Source organism: Actinia tenebrosa, unplaced genomic scaffold (assembly GCF_029948245.1).
Source record: "Actinia tenebrosa isolate PJP-AT-01 unplaced genomic scaffold, QUT_ActTen_1.0 PGA_scaffold3__52_contigs__length_22856419, whole genome shotgun sequence".
Classification (NCBI taxonomy): domain Eukaryota; kingdom Metazoa; phylum Cnidaria; class Anthozoa; order Actiniaria; family Actiniidae; genus Actinia; species Actinia tenebrosa.
In genome coordinates, this window is record NW_028292580.1 from 249,978 (window position 1) to 271,051 (window position 21,074).

At 37.8% G+C, this 21,074-nt stretch overlaps 1 long non-coding RNA gene across 1 annotated transcript in view; it reads right to left on the reverse strand.

The window, feature by feature from the left end:
- Positions 1-18,334, reverse strand: part of LOC116289682 (uncharacterized) — a 60,297-nt gene extending 41,963 nt beyond the window's left edge. Inside the window, exons 1-2 of the long non-coding RNA XR_016120691.1 lie at positions 18,243-18,334; positions 17,121-17,206 (exon numbers count right to left, since the gene is read on the reverse strand). This is a non-coding gene — a long non-coding RNA (uncharacterized LOC116289682). The remainder of the gene's footprint in view (positions 1-17,120; positions 17,207-18,242) is intronic.
- Positions 18,335-21,074: the final 2,740 nt, after the last annotated feature.

Here is a 21,074-nt window from a genome sequence, read left to right on the forward strand (position 1 = left end):
TTCTCAAGTACTTAGTCAAGTCATCGCCAAGTCGTCCTTAAGTACTTAATCAAGTCATCCTTAAGTCATTGTCAAGTCGCCGTCAAGTTATTATCAAGTCCTTCAAGTCCTTAGATATAAGATGAGTGGCACCGAAGAACAACCTCAGGAGCAGAAGATTACCAAGCCTAAATCTGCAGGCAGAGTTGCCGCGGGAAAGAAGCTCGCGGAGATGAACAGGAAGAACAAAGCAAAGAAAGAAGAAAAGGTGGAGGACGAAAGCGAATCCTTTTGGAATCCCGGCTATGTCATCGGCGCGTTAGGAATTGCTATAGCAGCAGGCAGCTTTTACTTACAATGGCGGAATATGAAGCCAGAAGTAAAGCGGGAGGCCTCAACGTATCACGCACCTGTGGAGGTTAGAAAAAACAAAATCCCTGAAATGGAATGACCTTCTCGCTTTGTAATATAATGTCGACCGCGTTGTTGAAAACTGTTGAAGAAGCAGCTATTATTACTTCTATTGTTGCTGGTATTGGTTGGGTAGGTAAGAAAGTGCTCAAAGAAGACTTTACTGAAGACCCAAGCAAGAGCTTCGCTAATTTCGCTAAAATGACCGCTGCCGTTGGCGGGGCTATCATGCTAAAGGATTACCTACGAAAGGAAAAGTACCTGCCGACGACGTAAGCTTTGCTTGCGTCTAATATAATGGTTAGCTTAGTCGCAGGTGGAGTTATTGCAGCTTTAGCATTTACAGGAGCTAATTATGGCGGTAGATATCTGGATAAATTAGTTAGCGGTGATAAAAACGCAGAATCTAACGCCGAAAGAAAAAGGCACGACTTAGCGCTGGAGAAATATCAGCGGGACGTGGCGGCTTGGAATAAAAAAAGACAAGCCTACAGGGATTGGTTGGATAAGAATTACCAAGACAAAATGCAGGCGGATAAGAACTTCGAAAACACAGACTACGCCTTCAAACTTTATTCGCAGGCGCACCCCACAGTGGTGTTAAAGAAGCCTGACTTTAAGAATTACTACCAGCCTTCTAAGAAACAAAAAAATAGTGAGTTGGTCTTCGTAGGAGTCGCAGGGCTGGCAGGAGGCGTGGCCTTGGCGTATCTAATATAATGATCGTCTTTTTGGAAAGCGACAAGAATGACTTTACCACTTATCTGAATCCTCCCATCCACGCGGAAAGGGTTCGGTTGGTTAGTTGCTCTTTGTACAATTCTTGGTATAATTTAATTGATGGCTTTGTCGTTGACAATGCCGCCAAACCAAAAATACCAGATTCCCAATACACACCTATAACACTGGCTAAGGAGCTAGCAAAGCATGGATATACTCTTACCACAGGATTACCCCATGAAATGACATTTAAGAAAAATAATGGGAGCGTCAATTTAAAAGGCAGTTCATTGGTAGAACTCCTGGGTCTTACTAGTACCACGATCAATGGTCAACTTGACGTGAAATGGAAAGTCGCATCCTCTTACGAAGTCTATTGCGACTTGGTCCATAGTTACAACAATGGAGAAAAGTCTTCTCTTATGTCCAAGTTTCTACCCAAAGGTAATCCATTTGACCTGGTAGAATACACCCCCATTTCTTTGAGCTATGACTTGTCTAATTTGGTGGAAAGCATAAACATCACCATCAAAGTGGACGGAAAGACGGTGGATTTTAACGGACGCAAGATCAATCTCATCCTGGAATTCATATAATGGGCCGCGTAGAGGACAAACTCAAGAGGATTTACTATGGACCCGAAGGCTATTGGAAAGGAGCATCAGCTATCAAGAAACTCGCGACCGCGGCCAGGGTATCAGAAGAAATGGCTAAGAACTGGTTAAAAAAACAAACCCTCTGGCAGGTCTATCTTCCCGTGCCTAAGTACATTCCCAGGCCCAGCTTTACCGTAAATACCCCTAATGAAGTTCATCAGGCGGACTTGCTTTTCTTGCCGCACGATAAGGTGAGAAAAAAGACCTATAGGTACGCTTTGACCGTAGTCGATATCGCAAGCAGATATAAGGACGCCGAACCCATAACCAGCAAGGATTCTGCAGAAGTCGCAGAAGCCCTAGGTAGGATTTATAAGCGCGTCTTGAAATGGCCTAAGCTGCTGCAAGTGGATGCGGGGACAGAGTTCATGGGCGTGGTTACTAAGACCCTGAAAGACCACGACACTAAGATTAGAAGAGCTAAAGCAGAGTACCACAGGGGTCAAAGCATCGTCGAAAGATTCAATAAGACCCTGGCCGAGCGTCTCTTTGGGTACCAGTATTGGAAAGAGCTGGAAGATCCATCCAAACGCAACAGGGAATGGACTCAGAGGCTCCCCCAGGTCATCGCGGCTTTGAACAACGAGGCGGCCAGGGCTACGGGGATAAAACCCAAGGATGCTATAAAAAAGAAACACGTGGAACACAAGTCCTACGTCAGAAGTTCGAGGGCGGTCTTCCCCCATGAAAAAAGATTAGGTAATGTCACGGTTCGATATCTCTATGAGCCGGGTGAATTAGAAGGAGGATCCAAAAGAGCTACGGATCCTAATTGGTCTTTGGAAACTTACCAGATCCGAAGTGCGATAGCTAAGAAGGGTCAGCCCATCTTGTATTATCTTCACGATGGCCCCACACGTGGGTTCGTCATGGAAGAACTGCTTATCGTGTGATGTCCGAATGCTATCGTATGGATACCATCATCACACATCCACCTCTTACCGTCAAATGCAGACAGTGACACCTTCTCCTGCGTGACGTTATGTATCTGATGACCATAGCTGCGCAGGCTGTTCATTTTATGTCGCTGTTCCTTACGCGTACGCAGGACCTTTAAGTAGGACTTGTGCGTAATGTCCTTCTTAACCACGTATTTTTTTACGCCTTTAGCTTTCTTTTCTACACCGTCCAGCTTTAGCACGCTGTACATCTTGGGTTTCAGACCCACGTATTCCACGATGGGTTTTCCTTTCATCTCATCCTTCATTTTCCCGATTACTTTCTTGTTTTTAGGGGAGTAAAGGAAGTGGTCGCGTGGGTAATCGCTGGTGTCGTATTCATCGATGTCGGGAACACAGTCTTCGTAAATGTCTTCCGTCTGCACCTCTAGTATCAAGGAATCGGTGTCGGTGTATAAGAGGCGGCACTTATCACCGTATTTCGGTTTTAGCTTGTCGTAGTAAAACTCATACATGAGCAGCTTTGATAGGTCTAACACTGTAAACCCCGTGTATACGGGTTTATTCAGGAATAGATTCGCTTTCTTCATGTGAATCACGTAGAAGTTTAACATTTCTACGTATCTAACGAATCCAGGCTGTGATACGTATGCTTCTGCTTCCTCTCTGGTGCTGGCTATCTTTATGCTTACGCGCTTGCGGATGTTCTCCATTGTCTTACCAAATACGCTATTGTTCATTAGTTTAAACAGGTTCTTTTCGAAGTCATTCTTTGCCTGCGTGCGCTTTTGTGTGTTAAAGTCAATGTAGGAGCGCATCCATGGTTCCTGCGTGAACTTCAAAACGCGATGGATCTTCTTCACGCGTAAGCCGTGGCGCACATAGAACTGCAGGTTGCGGTAATGCACCACGTACTTTCGCTTGTCCATCAGGTTCATCGTTAGCTTCCTGTAGGGTTTGTAGCCAGGACACATTTCCCTCTGCAGCGGACTCAGCTGCTTAAATGGTATTTCTATTGCTTCTGGTGCTAATGGGAACTCATTGTGTGCGTCGTGCAAGTGCTCTGGGTATTCCAGATCCACCTCCAGCACGTAACCTTTGTCGTCTTCTTTGCCTATGTTTAGGTAAAACTCTATGGGCTTTATGTTATCCCATTCGAAGTCGCGTACAGGTAAGTACTGTGACATTGCCCAACCGTAGAGGTTGTTTGCGTCTAAGTAGAAGATGTATGTGGTTGGCTTCTCCGGGTCGTACTCCACCGTGGGATTGTTTGCGCGGGCGTATCGTCTGCTGGGTCCGCAAACACCGCCGCGGATACCGTCTTCCATAAAGCGGTACATGTCGTATTCCGTTAGGAAATCCAGTTGCGCGTTTGTCTTCTTTAGAAGCGCACTCCAACTAAGCCCAGGAGCCGTGTAGAAGTTCGCTGGATCCAACCCGTAGTATTCCATTGCCATCTTTCGAAAGCTTTGGAAAACATCTGCGAGCAACACTACGTCTGAACGTAGGTAGATGTCGTGGTATTCTCCCATATTCTCACAGGAGTACTTTTCCCACACATCTAACGCATGCTGGTACTCCTCGTCCTTTATACCAGACTCGTTTAGGGTGCTGTAGAATCTCTCTTTGGGTGGTAGGGGCTCTTCGAATCGATCCCAGGAGTCCATGTATTCGTATGGGTAGACTCCTTTCCTTTCCGCGCCGTATTGACTGGAAATGGGGAACTCCGTGTTGTATTTAACCAAGTTTGCTAAGGAGTCCGCCATGAACTGCTGTGAGTCTAAGAACTTCAGCTTGCCTACGGTTACGGACATGTACCTTTCTTTGTTGTTGGGTATGCACTTTACTTCGGAGCCGTCCGTTCCTTGTAAGAGTAAGTGACTGTCGTAACCCCTTAAATTGTGAAAGAATACGGGTATTTCCATTTCTGGATCTACTTTGAAGTTTATGTTGCATTTCCAATGAGCCGCACCTCTGTATTTACCCGTGATGTGGCAGTGATCTCTAACCTTATCCACATAGAAATCCTCGACAAATGCTTTGTGGCAGTGAATGCAATGCGTGGAGGGCTTTCCCGGCTTCTCACCCTTCTTAGCATACTTCCCGCATTTAAAATGAGCTTCTCCTAAATACTTTCCATCTTCATCCCACGCTTTCTTGGCTCGTCTTCCAAACTGAAGAAGCGTATGTTGGCAAATGTGGCATTTCTTTGCCTTGGTAAAAGCCTCCTGGTTCTCTTTGGTAAATTCCATCTTCTTTGAACGTCTTAATTGTTCTCTTATCTCTTCCTCCTCTTCTCGCAATGCTTCTAGAAACTCATTAGCTGCGTTCTTACCTCGGTAAATTACAGGAGGGTTGGCCTTACTGTCTGATCTGACTACTATGTAACCAAAGGAGCAGATCTCGTGTAATCCCACCTTATTCGTGGCACCACTTTTCCGCTCTTCCTTAGTTATCAACGCTTCAAAGTCTGCATATATCACGTAAGGCACCTGCATCTGCTTTTGATGGTCTGAGTAGGATAGGTTCTTATCTGTGGGCATCTGGATCCGTTGCGCCACTTCTTCGACTCCGCGACATATTTCATCGTGTTCCTTTAGAGCTTTAACGCTGGTAAAGGATAATAAGCAGCAATCGCAGAAGTATTTCTTACCTTTGTGTTTGGTGTGTCTGTAAAACAGTCTGCTAATATGTTTAACCCACGAATAATGTCCGCCGTGGTAGAAAAGGTGTATTCGTTCTCCCTTACTCTTTGACAACACTAGTGGTACTATCGTTTGGTCTCTGACTCCGTAAACGTTAATTGCTAAATCGTTTATTTCCTCAAATATGGGGATGTCTATCAACTGCATGGGAAATTCCACACCGTCCCACTCTAAATCGTCTGTGGGATACTTACTTGTTCTACATGGATCCTTACCTACTGGATACAGTGCGGATCGTATTGCCCACATAAAGCAGCGGTTGTCGTCATTCTTTACGTTAACGATTGCCTTCTTCCTTTCTACCCACACCGGCAGGGGCACGTAACTTCCTCCTCGTATTGGCACGTACCTTGCCATGCTAACCTCCATACCTTCTACCTCCTCCACTGTCCAACCTGATCCTTCTTTCGTGTAGTTAGACAGCGACTCCATTATTGCTTCTAAGGCTTCGCTGAGTGACTTATCCAGATTCGTGGACTCTAATATCACTAACGACTTTGATCGCAGCATTGCTGTCGTCGTTGCCTCATCTTTTGACAAACTTACTTCTACCATTATACTCGCTTTCAGGGCTCCTAATTCTTCTATGCCTTTTCGAAGCGTTCTCTTGACCTTCATTTCTGACTGGCGCCAAAACTGTCTAACATCAATCTCACCGTTACCGGGCATTGACACCGTTTCGAAATTGCTTTGGGATTCCATCTATGTAATAGGAGATATCTTATGCCTAATTCCAGACCCTTTTCAGATCGTCGTAGTCATACTCACAATCCTGACAATGCCAAAACAATTTAACCTTAGTCTCAAACTTCTTACCACATCCACAATCATAGCTACTCATACATTTCGTCTTCATCTTTAAATGCTTCTTCAAGTCCACTTCTTTCTTAAAAGTTCTCTTACAATCTTCGCACTCCATATATAGACTAACATATCTTACATAGACGCGGGATGCGGGTAATCGCCGTACGAATCGAGATGGGTACTTTAGACGGGTAATCCTCCGGTTGTCGTTGCGCTAGAACCCCCATTCCCTATACTACTTTGGTTAGATTTAAAAGCGTAGTCCATTGTAAACTGTATGTATACTATATGTATACGATTTTTAAAATTGACATATTTAATCGATAACAGCAGTTGGTATACATTATCATATACTCTAAATTAAGGCAGCATTATTCATTGCTGGATGAAAAACCATGAAGGAAGGGAGTCTGGTTCTGGAAGTACCTGATTCATTACAATCCATTTGATTTTCTTTTCTTTTTTTGTTTGTTTATTTTTGTCTAGAGCTAAAATGGGTAACTATAAATGGAACATAGAAGGAAGGCTGCATTGTTTGCATTGGTAATAATCAAAATGAGGATGCACAATTTGCAGAGCTGAGGAAAATTTGTGTATTTGAAAGAAACCCCAACAACAACCCTTGGTTGGAATTCACATTTTTATGTCTTTGAGGAAGATGATAAACCCAGTCTACTCGAATGTAATACAACAAAGTGATCTCAAGGATTACTATTTGCCATTGCCCTTGATAGGTCAACAAGACATGCCAACACATCAAACCGTCTGAAAGATAAAAACATGTAAAGAACCATCCAAAATCTTGTAAAGTATTTTGTCTACTCAATTAGAGGGGCACCTAAATGTTATTCCGCGAACTGTAATGTAGTAGTAATATGATTGATTGATTGCAGATTCCTTGATTCATGGATTGACAGATTCATTGATAATGAAATGACCTTCTATCATCCATGACAAGAAATAACAAAATGTCAATTTTGTAGTCAATCACATTATTTGTTTATATTTTTCATTAACCAATCAAAAATTGAGAAACTTAAGTTTCTCAACAATTGTTAATGACGATTAGCTAAGCATTAAAAAAATTAAATAATTTCCCATTCAATGACTTAACACTCGTCTCTGCGTTTTATTTTATTTTTTAGTAAAATATAAAGCAAACCAAATTGATTTTTATCACTTTTGTTATTGTTTTGGTATATGCTGTACTCCTCGTGATGAATAAATTGCGACCACTTCATATAAGAAAGAGACTCAAGTCTTAATCGGCTTGCTTGGTATAATATGTAATGTCGAAACGTGTATTCAATAGAATCTTTGCACTAGGAGGAGTAATTTTTACTCCAACATTCAGAACTGAATGATATCTGCTCGCCAAAGGAGTGGTTTTAACTCCAATTACACAACTCTGGAAGAGAAGCTTAGTGGACTCTTCAAGTTTCTAAGAGTCATTTTAACTCTGCATAGGAGTAGTTTCAACTCCAATTTACCCAACTCTGGAATCGGAGCTTATTTGACTCTTCAAGTTTCCAAAGAGTCATTTTAGTCTGTTTTGGGAGTCACTTCTACTTTATCGGTGGAGTACAATTGACTCCCAAAATCTTACTGTGTGTGACAAAAATAAACTTTAAATATGAACGAAATTTTGCCAGGGCAAATACCTTAACTCTTAAAAACTACTAGGTGTCCGAGTTGATGCAAACTAAAATTCGATGATGACATTGAAGTTTTAAGTAAAAAAATATCAAAAATGATTGGAGTCTTAAAGCACATCAAACATAACCTTCCATTAAATATAAGGAAACTGTTCTTTCACTCGATGATTAAACCGATCATGCTATATGGCAGTACAGCATGGGGATCACGTGAAAACATCTGCAAGATCTTTAAACTATATAAGAGAGCTGCCCAAGTCATCCTGGATGAAGACCAAAAGCAAAGAACCTGCCATGTTCAAGAACCTTAAGTGGATACCTATTTTAAAATTACTTATGTAGAGCCAACGAGGAGGCAGAAAGCTTCATGAAAACGATTAACAAAAGTGAACAGATTGCCCACCTGCAAGGAAAGGACTGTACCGCAGTCATACAAGACATGATTATTGGTTACCGATCTACGCTACGCCCTGATACAGGAGTGACACCATATGAAGCATGAACAGACAAGCATGAACAAAGCTAGACCACTACCCAAGGAAAGAGGAACATCGACAACGAGAGAAAGAGATCAACGAGAAAGACAAAAAGAAGAAAGACAAGATAACGAAACACAGAGAGAACAAGAACACAAAAAAACACAACTATATTGTTGAAGATTATGCCCTACTAAAGCAGACAAAGAGAAATAAATGGACAACTGCTTACAAACCAGGAAGGAAACTAAGGTAGAACCAGAAGACAACCAAACATCACACGACATGAAGGTGATACCGAACACAAACAACTCAGACCAACTGCAAGAACCACAGAAACCAGTGCAACCAACTTTACAAACCAAGCAAGCTACAGAAAGGCCAAAAAGAAACCGAAGAGGACCAGCTCACCACAAGGACTGTGCATAAAGACAATGCGTCTATGAAAGGACATCATTTAGTTATTACAATATGATATGTCAACGTAATGAGAGTTGTGAGATTAATTATTGATCATATTGGAAGAGTCCTTAGAGATTGAACATTGACATTATCTTTTATCTTTGAAGGGAAAAAATGTAGTATCCTGGATTCCCGGATGAAGCTATGACGTAATCATGTAATTGAGAGTGATCGTATGTGTGCGAGTGTAAGCATTAAAGATTGTTATGCAACAACATATTGGACTCTTGTGTTCATGATGACACCAGATCTAAAAAAAAAAATTTTTTTGATGTAATCATATTGTTGTAAATCAAATTTGCTTTTTGTTTTACAGTTTCCACTTTACATTAAGAGTAGGTTCAAGTGGGAAATGAAATGTTTTGACCACCCTTGAAATTTGATGTGCGAGTAGGTCATTATATGGGATACACAAAAACATCAACAAATTGGTCACCAAATGTACCGTTCCCATGGAAACGGCAATTTTATGAGACCTCAATTTACAGTTTTGGGAGTAAACTAAACCCATTCGAAGGCAAAATTCAATGGTATGTTTCTCATACACGTTAAACTTAATTTCCTTAAAACTTTCGTCAGTTATAAAACGTGTGACACAAACAATAAAACCTGTATGAATTAACCAATGATGCACACATTCCTCACAAGACATGGCCATGTGTGATAAGATTTTTAAAGAAACTAGGTTACAAGAATTCACGTCATTACAAAATATGTCGTGGAACAGATCATGTTAGTTTTATTAATGGTGATGCATGCCCAAACTATGGAAATTCAAAAGATCACTGTGTTCATTACTTTGTCCTTGGACTGAACTTGGATTCCATATTTCTTACCAAGCAAAAAATTAGAGATCATTTCCAACATTGGAATGAAAAAAATGGAAAAAACGTAAATCTAAAAATGATTTGCCCAGAAATTTTTCTTTTCAATCTGATAGAAATACATTATATAATCCTCTGGGTGTAGGTTTAGAATAATTTGGTATCTCCGCACATAGTTTTTATAAGCAGTATTTTAAGGCCTTAATTTGCATTTTTAAACTTTGCAAAAAGTGTACACGGTAGAAAAAATTTTTTGAATCTTAAATCGCCAAATATTCTAGAATAAATACAACAAAAAACAAGAGGAATACCTATTTCTTCGGTAAAAAGTACCAACCGAAAATATCGTTAAGTAGTTTAGCTGTAGGATGCGCTTATTTTTGTACTAAATTCCTTGACTTCGTCGGTCATTTTTCCCCTGCATTTGGGCGAAATCTATTTTCGTAAATTTTGTGGGAAAAATTTTTTTTTTAAAACTAACAACACCTCGATTTATTTTACACTAAGAACTCATATTTGGATTTTTTGACTTGTGCCGATGTTTTGTCAACTCTTACAGAAAGTCGCTCTTAAACTTAATTACTAGTATATTAATTCTATAATATATTCAATAATAGAAGATAATAATAAGAAACATCTTCAAGCACAGAGCAATGGATCAGTTCAGTGCACAGGTCAGCAGGAACCGAGATTCACTAACCTGAGTGTAACTGAGTCACTACCCTGCGCTTAAAGACATTTAAGCTTTCTACAGATTTAAGATCATCACTAACGTTATTCCATAATTGGCAACCTCTATAAAAGATGGATCTCTGCCCTGTGGCAAGACGGAAATAAGGAATATCTAACTGGTTCTTCTTTACATTCCTTGTGTTCCTAGTATGGACTTTTGAACCCAAGACGAACTTTTATGTAAATAGTCAGGAACTAATTTATGAATACATTTAAATACCATGATGGCATCATTTAAATGCAGTCTTTTCTTCACAGACAACCAGTTCAAAAATTCAAACCTGATGATATATGGCCATATTTCCTAAGGCCAAGCATTATCCTCTTCAAACTGCTGCCTACCAATAACAAAATGGAAAGAAGGTGAATGCTGCTACAACAGCAAATTAGCGGCAACAAATACAAGTTGAAACAGGAGTTTGTGGAATGAGCATTCTATTTGATCTCTACAAATTGTACAACTTTGACCCAATATTCGATATGACCATAGACCGTATGCATCTCACATTTAACATGCTGAAAAGAGAGTTTTTGAGTAAGATGTGGTTGGGTCTTGGAGGTAATGCAGGAAAACCAATTACTGACAGAAATCCTTCTGATGGTGGGCTTCTTCATCGGGAAGAGTTTGCCTCAGCTCTCCAGTCCGTTGAATGGACGGCCAAGGAAAGAGCAAAGGGAGTTGCCAGACTGCAAACAATGACAGACAAACATGGAGGCTGGAAGTCTAATGAATTTAAGAGGTAAACAGCTCAACCCAAAAATTACGATTTATTTTGGGATAAGCATAGTCATTTGTAGAGCATATTATTTGTGGTGTCTCCCAACTGTTGGAAATTGTAAATATTGGAAAATGTCAACCTTAATAAAAAGTTTCTATAACTTGCATATTTTTTTTCATACATTCAGCAGTGTTGCAAGAGAGGTTTTGGCTCAGAAAATTTCCTCAAAGGCATATGACTGTTTCATGCTGCTTTGTGATGCTGTAAAGATGTTGTATAGTGCCAACCTCCAAGGCAGTGGTTGGCAACCTGGGTATATCTATAACATTGATTCCATTTGAAGACTGGCCTATCAAAAGGTCCATAGAAAGATGTTCCAAACTAGCTAACTCTGATGGTGACAAATTCGGTGTTAAACATGATTCTCTGGTGCCGATTGAATTCGCGAATGTAGTCCCCGACACCCTCCACCTTATGCTAAGAATAAGAGGAAAACTTCTTAACCAAGTAAGTCAAATGTGAAAGCTGAATTATGTAAAATGACAACAATAACTCAGCAATAGTTTATAATTTTCATAGGTCGCATGTTTGGCAATCAAACAAAAAAAGAAATATCAGATGGAAACAGCTATGCGTGAAATTGGTAAGTTTGCTAGTAACTTAATAATTATCTTATTTTTGTTTGTTTATCCTTGAATGATTGTTAAGTCAACATTTCGTTTGGGGACAGTCAGAGGTTTATTTCACTTGTAGATTTAATAGTTTGCTTTATTATCTATTAGTGTACCTCATTTGTTTAGTGAGATCTCTCCTTTTGGCCAAACAAAATGTAGCCTCCTTTGCGGCCGTTCTTAGGGTCGTCACGGAATGTTGCTGACGACCATAAGAATTGCTGCAAAGGAGGTTAAACAAAATATTGTATTGTCTTGGTTATAAGGGCATTCATGGGAATTATGTAAACTGCTCAAACAGGTCAGCTGACCCAATCTCCTTAGATACTTATGATGAAACAAGTTTCAAACTTAAATTTCACGTGTCATTTACTAATTATGACAATGTGCTTATTTATTACATAGGTTTTGAAATTGCTTAAGGGGTATAAATTAATTACTTAGTTAACAGATCATAAGAAAAATATTTGTTGTTGTTGTGGTTGTTATTTCTTTCTGAAATAAAATTTCAATGAGTCAAACCTTTTTTTGTGATGTATTAAAGTAAAACAAGAACGATTATGTGCAACGTCGACATTTTGATTATTCAGAAGACTTGTAGATCGAGCCCGAAGCATCAAAAAAAGCTCTTTTCATTAGAATTAAAGACGAGTCTGATTTCAAGCTCTGGAGGATTTTGTTCTCCATAGAGAGAGTTCAAAGTCACGGCGGTATTCAGTAAAAATTATTATAAACTTGATTGAGCGAAGTTTTATAACTGATCAAAAGTTGTATTTACTAAGTAGCTTCTTAGGAAAACAATCAATATAGAAAAAAATAGTAAAAGACGACAGAAAAAACAATTCCAATGGAGTTTCCAAGGAAGTTCGGCCAGTTCTGTCATTCAAATAAGCCGTTCTTAATAAAAAGTAAATTAATCGCTGCACATTACAAACAGCCGAAGCAATAATGTTCTTGAATGTTTAAATCTGCGAAGGTCTAAAAAGAATTCGCTCCAAAAATGAATCAGTAATTTACAGACTTGGATGAAGACAAAATAAATAGCATTTCTAAATGAATTTCTAAAATATTCGCTTAGTTCACAGGAAATTTCAGGCAACAAATGTAGGAGTCGTGACCCTTGAAGGTCAAGTTATGTAGTAATTTAAAACAATGTAACACAACGCTTTTTGTTGATCGTCCCCATTGTATCATAAACGGCCAATTATCTTGTATATTCAGTTTTGAGATCGTAGGTCGAATAATTCCTAGAATAAAATAGTCTGACTTTGAAATTGAAAACAGAGAAAGCGTTTGCAAATAGATCTTCTTCCAATTATACTCTATACTTGACTCAGTTGACTCCGTCAAAGTCAAAGTCATCCTTCATATTGAAGTTCAGACAATTAATTCATCACAGAATTCGCTTCCAAACTCAACAAAAAAACAAAGAACTAGGTTTTAAAAGGAAAATAGAAGAACTTTTACTCATTTTACCAGATAAATTGAGTATTTAAAAAAAATATGAAATCCAGCGAAATACTTTGAATCCCTTCAATGTTAACTAGCCAAGAAGGGTGTGGGCGCAACCATAAACTTATTACACATTGGGTTGTGACCAGGAGTTTTAATATTTTAAATACGGTTTCTACAACAAATAAATATATAAGTTAAATATAGTGAATAACTAAAGTAGATCAAGAACTCAAGAACCGGCGAAATGAACGAGAAAAATACTTACAAAACAAACTAGTGCAAACTTGACTTGGACTGACTACAAAAACTTTGTTCTAGTGAATTTAACAAACAAGAACCAACAGCAAGCAAACAAGATGTACCAGTTAACAAACAAGAACCAACAGCAAGCAAGCAAGATGGACCAGTTAAAGACCTATTAGCACTTATCGTGATGCACCGCGGTCATAGATGATTTTCGTGGTCCATGAAAACTGAAGGCTCATAGTGAAATATAGAATCCTTTTCCATCGTAGTAATGGGGTACAAAAATCATTGTTTTGCGGCTTTTAGCGACGATTTAAGTGTTTACTTGGAACTTTGAGATTGTTTTTCTCATTTGTGGTGAACTCTTTATTCAACTTCAAGAGATATGACTGCACGAGAACATACGAAGAGAGACCAGCCACCAAGAAACGAAAAAATTGTAAAAGTGTAGCTTAGAAATTCCACATATAATCATATAATCTTTGGAAAGAAAAAAATCTACTATGGGTTTTACCAAGGCAACGAATAGCGAATTTGCGGAAGTTCTCTTACACTCAATACATATAAATCTTTTTCTGAATTCAGTATCATATTTCAATGTAAGGTTAAGGAAAATATATCTTGTTTTTAAGGCAACCGTGCAATCTGTATACAAGAATTTACTAGAGAGTGATGAAAATATCCACTGGGATTTTGAAAAAAGAATTACTACCGTTTGGGAAGTTTATTACCCTTCTTTGTTTATACAGTATAAATTTGAATAATACCACGGGCAACTCAGGCGGAATAGTTTTTCATATGGGTTAGGTGTGGGGGTGATATAAGGAGAAAAGCAAAATGATGGATCAATTTGAGAACCACATGGTGCTGCAATTGGTTTTCCTATAAATAACAATGTTTTTTGTTTCTTTTTCCTTTAAGTAACAAGTAAGTTCACTAAATGAATGAATGAATGTACGTTAAAAGCTTAAATTACCATAATATTTAATTCTACATCATTGTTGGTACTATTTTTTTTCGTTTTGATTCTTTCAAACAACTTGAATTAACTTAATTTTCTTATAGCGAGAGTAAACATGGACGACATAACGTATTTGATTGAAGCCGTTCATAGCGTTATCAATGCTTTGGACAGATTGAGAGACTCAGGAGATGTCTCGACAGACTTCCAACCAGTGGTTTTAAAGTTAGACTACCTACAAAGAATGGTAGTAGGTCTTGATATTGATGATTCTGTGACCGAGATGGTAGGAGCTGCCTTCAAAATGTACGTAAGAATCTTTGCTTATCAAAACATTTATACTTGTTGTGATGTCACCACTCACGAGACTCTGCTCGGTCCCAGTTTCCCTTTATCCCGTCCAATTCGATGGGGCATGGCAAAACTGCGTACTTTAGGGCATTATGTCTCAGAGAATGTTTAGTCAATCGAGAAAGGAAAATTTTTATTCATCTCCAACACACAGAAAATCAAGATTGATCATAATCCTATAAAGGTTATAGGCACTTTAAGTTCAACAAACTCTTAATTGAATGTTATTTTATTCTTCTTGAAATGTGTTTCTAACTATCTTTCGCTGGTTTTCATCACCTTGTGCTTTTGAAAAGCCAATTTGAAGTCACATGTCACTTTCGCTCGTCACTTGTAAACCAATCAAAAAGTTTGTTAACAAAATATTTGTGAAAATTTACCATTCTGAAAGTGAGAAATAAAGTCAAAATTATCTTTCAGCTTCACCAAGAAAAGTTGTTTAATTTCAATTTTAGAGTTTGAATGGAGTGATTTCTGGCATTAATTTTCTTGTTCTTTTCTCTTCCTCTGGATTTCGCCCCATCTATTTCCTAGAGTTTTGTGAGTTTTTTTCAGCTTACGCCTCATGAGTCCATAACATTTTGACCAACTTTTGACATCACATTGTGGTAAATAAGAGGACATACCACGCTAAACCATCGTAAATTTGTTAAATTTACAAAGGATGAATGATAAATGGATAGGTTCATAGTTTTTCTGTTCATTCTCACCCAAAATGACTTATATAGTTTTTGCAAAATTTCATAAACTAAATGTTGTAAATTGTTCAGAACATGTATAAGTTTTATAATGCAGTGAATTATGAACATCTTGGATAACTTATAGCAGTGAGCCAAAATTAATTCTTGAATATTGCCTTACATACTAGAAGAGCCAGAAAGTCTTATTCTCTTGACTAAAAAGAAATATATTGAAGTTTTACAACTGGCAAAGAATGATTACTTTTGGTTAGTTTTGTGATTGCCTAATTACCAAATTAACTCTGGAGCGAGCAGCAGTTTGAACTATGAGCCAAACCAATGAAAAAGTCCTAGATGTGTCTATTGTTTCTGTGCAATGGTTCATTATATTTCTGGGATTTGTTTGTTTGTTTGTTTGGGTTTTTTTTGTTTTGTTTTGTTTTGTTTTGTTTTTTTTGTTTTGTTTTGTTTGTTTTGTTGTTGTTTTTTGCCTTTTGGGGTATGTGTTTGTCGTTCTGTAGGAAACTGCATTAAGATAAATAAATATACTTACAAAAATATATAAATAATTTTTTTTCTAATCAGCAAGAGTAGGTCTAACATTAAGTAGTTTAAATAGGATTTTCTAGTAGTTTTAGATTTTTAATAGATACATGTTTAATTTTATACACTATAAATTTTTTATGTTTTTTAGCGCATTTGAAAACGAATGTTGAATTTGCGCTTTACAGATTAATTTATTATCATTATTATCTCACTGTGGTTGGCTCTAGATATGATGGAGAATGGTACAATGCATCAAGGAAAATGCCCGTTTTAAAATGGCCTGGAAAGAGGTTGGATGGGAACAAGAAATTGAGTAATACTTGCTCGAGCCAACAGATGCAGATAAGTTGTGTACAGTTATGTACAGATTTAAAAAATTCGAGGAAGGTGAGTCGCAATTATTATTCTATCTTTGAACTTAGTTTTTCTGTAGTGTAACGCTTGTTTTCAGTTTTTTATACGCTTGCATGTCTATATTGTGTATTATGTTGTGCAAGAAAACAGGATAAAATTAAAATTAAAGAACTAAATCGCAAAGAAACATCATCAATTGCTGAACTATGAAATCATAAATTGTTCTCGCTAGTAATAAGATAATAATGGCGAAAAACAATCCATCAAATGACTTTGGGTTTAGGGTAAAAAAACAAAGCAGTCTTTATGATTCAGTTCAAAATATGAAGGCATTAAAAAAACATCTCCTTCAACACTTCTCACTCCCCTGCAAAGGTTTGTGCTGTAAACCAGGCATAACTCGACAGATAAAATTATGGAGTCAACTCAGCTTCAACGATTGCTACCTAGAATTCCTTTTCGTCCAGTCGAGTAGGCTTGAGTTGGTCAATGACAACGTTTTTTGCATAGCCCACTTCCGAGATACGCTTCACTTGTCAAGTATAAAGGTTTCAGTTGGAGACTCAGTGCTAAATTCAATTTATTCTTTTCTCTTGTCACGAATGACTGTGCATTTAGCACAGAGCCTCATACTGGAACCTTTGTACTTGACAAACGAAGCGTATCTCTGAAGTGGGCTATTGACTGTATTATGAGTTGCACCGTTATCAAAAATAATGGATCATTATAAACCACAATCGAAAATCAAGTCAAAATCATTATCAAATCCTATATGAATTGCGCCATTATCAAAAGCCAATGCATCATTTCTTACCTGGATTCACTGTGGAACCGGAAAGCCACCTAAAATTCCCTCAGTGGGCCCTGCATTCAATACTTGCTCCACAAATTGTTCTAATCCTGGAAGAATTGGGGGAAATGAAATTTGAGAAATTTTAAACTTTTTAGTGCTTTTACTTAAAAATAAACTTAGTTATAGAAATAAAACCAACAAACCCCGCACTTTAACATACTAGGTGTTTTCAACTATCATCAAGTACTGAAGTCTGTTGGCATCCAAAATTAAATACATGTATTTCACCAAAACATATTTTTATCTTCAAGGAAATTTTAATCTCATGGCAAATAAAGTAAGACAAATTAAATGTAAGATCAAATGTAAGATTACAAGATTAGTAAGAGAAACATTGCAAATGAGTCAAAAGCTTTAGAAGCGAAGAAAACTGTCGTGTGACAACAAGTTTCTTTTAACTCCTCGAAACCATCCTCCTCAATAAAACCAAAATACCAGGATTTTGTAATGATTCCTTGCTTGCTTGCCCAAATCCTTGCAAATCCGGTTTTTATCTCCAAAAATGATTTATTTAACCCTTCAATCCCAAGACTCTGAAGGTGAAGCTGAAGAGTCATGGGCAGCAGTTCTTTCTAACTTCGATCGACAAAAGTTTATCTATTCTTCCAAAACGAACTTTAAGCGAGTTCTGACCCTACGATCGCAAGGGACTTGCAGTAATCTTTGAATATGGAGAAATCTGATATCTCTTATTCTCATAATGACTTGTATTTATTTCATATTTTAGTATGACTCGAAGTTCATTCAAGATTCCAAGCGCAAACAAAAATCAAACGCCGAACGAAAACTGACTTCAATAGTCTGTTTGATGAGACCGTAAAATCCAAACAAAATCACACAAAATATAGATAATTTACCATAACAAATTGCTAAATCCCCAAAAAAGCATAAAAGAATATTTTATTTGGGATATTTCAGTTTTTTCAAGCAATAAATCGTTCAACTTGAAGCTAAATTGTTGAGAATGCATCCCGCCAAAACATGGCGACAAGCAACCGAACTCTTTACGTTCAATTCAACTCTTAAATATCGCTCTAAATAAACTAATTACACAATAAATGGCTAATATAATAGGTAATTTACCTTTAGGATCCAGTATCAGCCCGTAAAGATCCATATTTGAGGAATAAAAGAAGGATTTTTAGTCAGAAAATATTCACACAACAACTTTTCTCGTCGACTGCTGCTCTGATACCACGTGCTGCCTCGTTTACATGTCAACACAAACCAACACCACGGGGGAGGGGCGGGGATTGATTCATGGTTCAGAGTGACTTTGTAACATTTTGAGTGAAAATAAAACGTTTCCGACAAACAACTCCAAAATGTCTTTTTCCAAACGCACTACAACGATCATAAGACAATTTTAATTTTATTTTCATAGGAAAGTAAACCGTTTGTATGCTGGCTCTACCGAGTTTGACTGCCTGCGGTGATCAGATTATATATTCTAATAACATTTTTTTTTTCAAATATACATTTCTACCACTATATTGATATCTTTGTTTTATCCATTTTTTATTTTCCCGTCCATTTTTTTTTTTTTTTTTTTTTTACCATTTTTTATTATATTTGTAATCTTTCACACTTTTTGCCTGAGTGGTTGTGATCAGACGGGAAAATATTTTGCTCAAAATTATGCATTTTATCACATCACTAAATTTTTGGTTTAAACTTAAAAAAATTCAGCTAAAGTTGATAAATAATGCGCGCGTAATGGAGGAGGGCTGTACAGATTTCTTCAGCCCTTCCACGGTCTACCCGTCCAGCCCCCATCACGTGACGTCTTCTAAAGGGTTTGTTAGAGCGCATCAGCAAGGCCTGATATGATAATTTGTGTCATTTATTGTTTTCCCATTTATGTTCTATTATTTATCCCTTTCCAATCTATGTTCTATCATTTATCCCTTTCCCATCTATGTTCTATCATTTATCCCTTTCCCATCTATGCGTAGGATTCAAGAAAAATTGGAAATTATATTCCCTTTTTCATTTTTGCCTTATTTTCTTGTTTATATAAAACGACAAATGGCGTATTTCATCGGATAAAATCAACGAAACATACCGCAATCGTAAACTATTGGTTAGGATCTAGCGCTCTCACCGCCATGGTGCGGGTTCGATTCCCGGTGTGTGAAATGTTTCAGTATTTTTTTTAAACATATTTTCACCAAACAATTCAAGTGAAAGCGGTCATTATTCGAGCGATACATGGGAATTAGTGTGCCGTATAATAAACACAAATAATGCATTTGGTTTTTGAGGTTCAAAGTTCTTTTTATTATTTGGTTTAAGGACTTTTTAACAACCGATCTCATGTCTTTTTTACCTAAAGACTTTTTAAGGACTTTTTAACAACCGATCTCATGTCTTTTTTACCTAAAGATGGTTACATCTATACAGTTGACCATCCTCTCGAGTGATATCGATAAAACATTTGTACAATATGCAACCCTTTAAGTAGAGTAATGTGATAATAGCGTAACTAACATGAATATCTTTAAATAACAATCACAGGTAGACCAAGCTTGGTTTCTGTGGTGTCCCGTCATAAGGAAATGTATGGAGATTCATCAAAAATTTCAATAAAATCATTGAAACGTGAAATAAAGCCTCGAAATTTCACCCGATCATTGAGAAATAGCACTTCTTTGGCTCTGCGTGGTTATTTTTTTAATTTAGCCCGTTTTAAGATTTTTGGTGGGGGAAAAAATCTTAAAACGGGCTAAATTCAAAAAATAACCACGCAGAGCCAAAGAAGTGCTATTTCTCAATGATCGGGTAAAATTTCGAGGCCTTATTTCACGTCTCAATGATTTTATTGAAATTTTTGATGAATCTCCATACATTTCCTTATAACAGGACACCACAGAAACCAAGCTTGGGCTACCTGTGATAACAATGGGGATTAGCTCAAATGGTAGAGCGCTCACGTAGCATGCGAGAGGAACCGGGATCGATACCCGGTTCTTCAAATTAAGTTTTTTGCTATAGCTTTTTTCTATTTAAATGCACGATTACTTTCTGATCTGATCTAGGTTATTGATGTATTTAATCTTACAGATTTGTATGCTTTGAACAGATGAACAGATGAACAGATGAACAGATGAACAGATGAACAGATGAACAGATGAACAGATGAACGGATGAACAAATGAACAGATGAACAGATGAACAGATGGACCGATGAACAGATGGACACATGAACAAATGACGCAATAGTCACTGAGCCTAAGGCGAATAATTGCTTTACTATTTTTGTGTCTACTGCATATTAACAAGCAGTAGACACTATGCCATCGAGTTTACCCATATATACTTCATATCCTATTTGACTAGCGAAAAATATAGTTAAATGACAAGAAATAAATGACATAAAGTTCATTCCGGTGTAAGGGTTGTAAAACTTCGAATTACTTTCGGAACCCACGTGCACAGCTAGCGGCGCATGGCGAGGATAGCCGATGGTATCCGAAGTCCCGCGTACGGGCTGGTCAACTTGGTTGCTCTGTTTTCGACTGCTTACGACTTTTTGTCGATCCTGGAAAACGTTTGAACAACGTTTAAAACATGATTTGGTAGTGTCACGAAGGGGAAGTGGGGGAGTAATACTTTCCCAACAGACACAAAGATTCGGGTCGTTCTTCGGTTGCTTCCTTCTGCTTTATTTTCTGTTGGTTGTAGTACTTTACAATGAACTCATCTGAACTGTGGTTATGGCTCTTGACTAGCTGCGACTTCGTTGTGACCTGTGCTATCAGCTCTCACTCTTGCTCTCTTACTTACTCAACTTCCAACTGTCAACTGAACTGAACTCTGAGTGAGCTCGTATTTAAGTCATAAAAATTTACAAACTTATAAACTCAACTCTAGATCTGTAGGTATAGACCTCCTCGGCTTGGGCATAATGTTTTC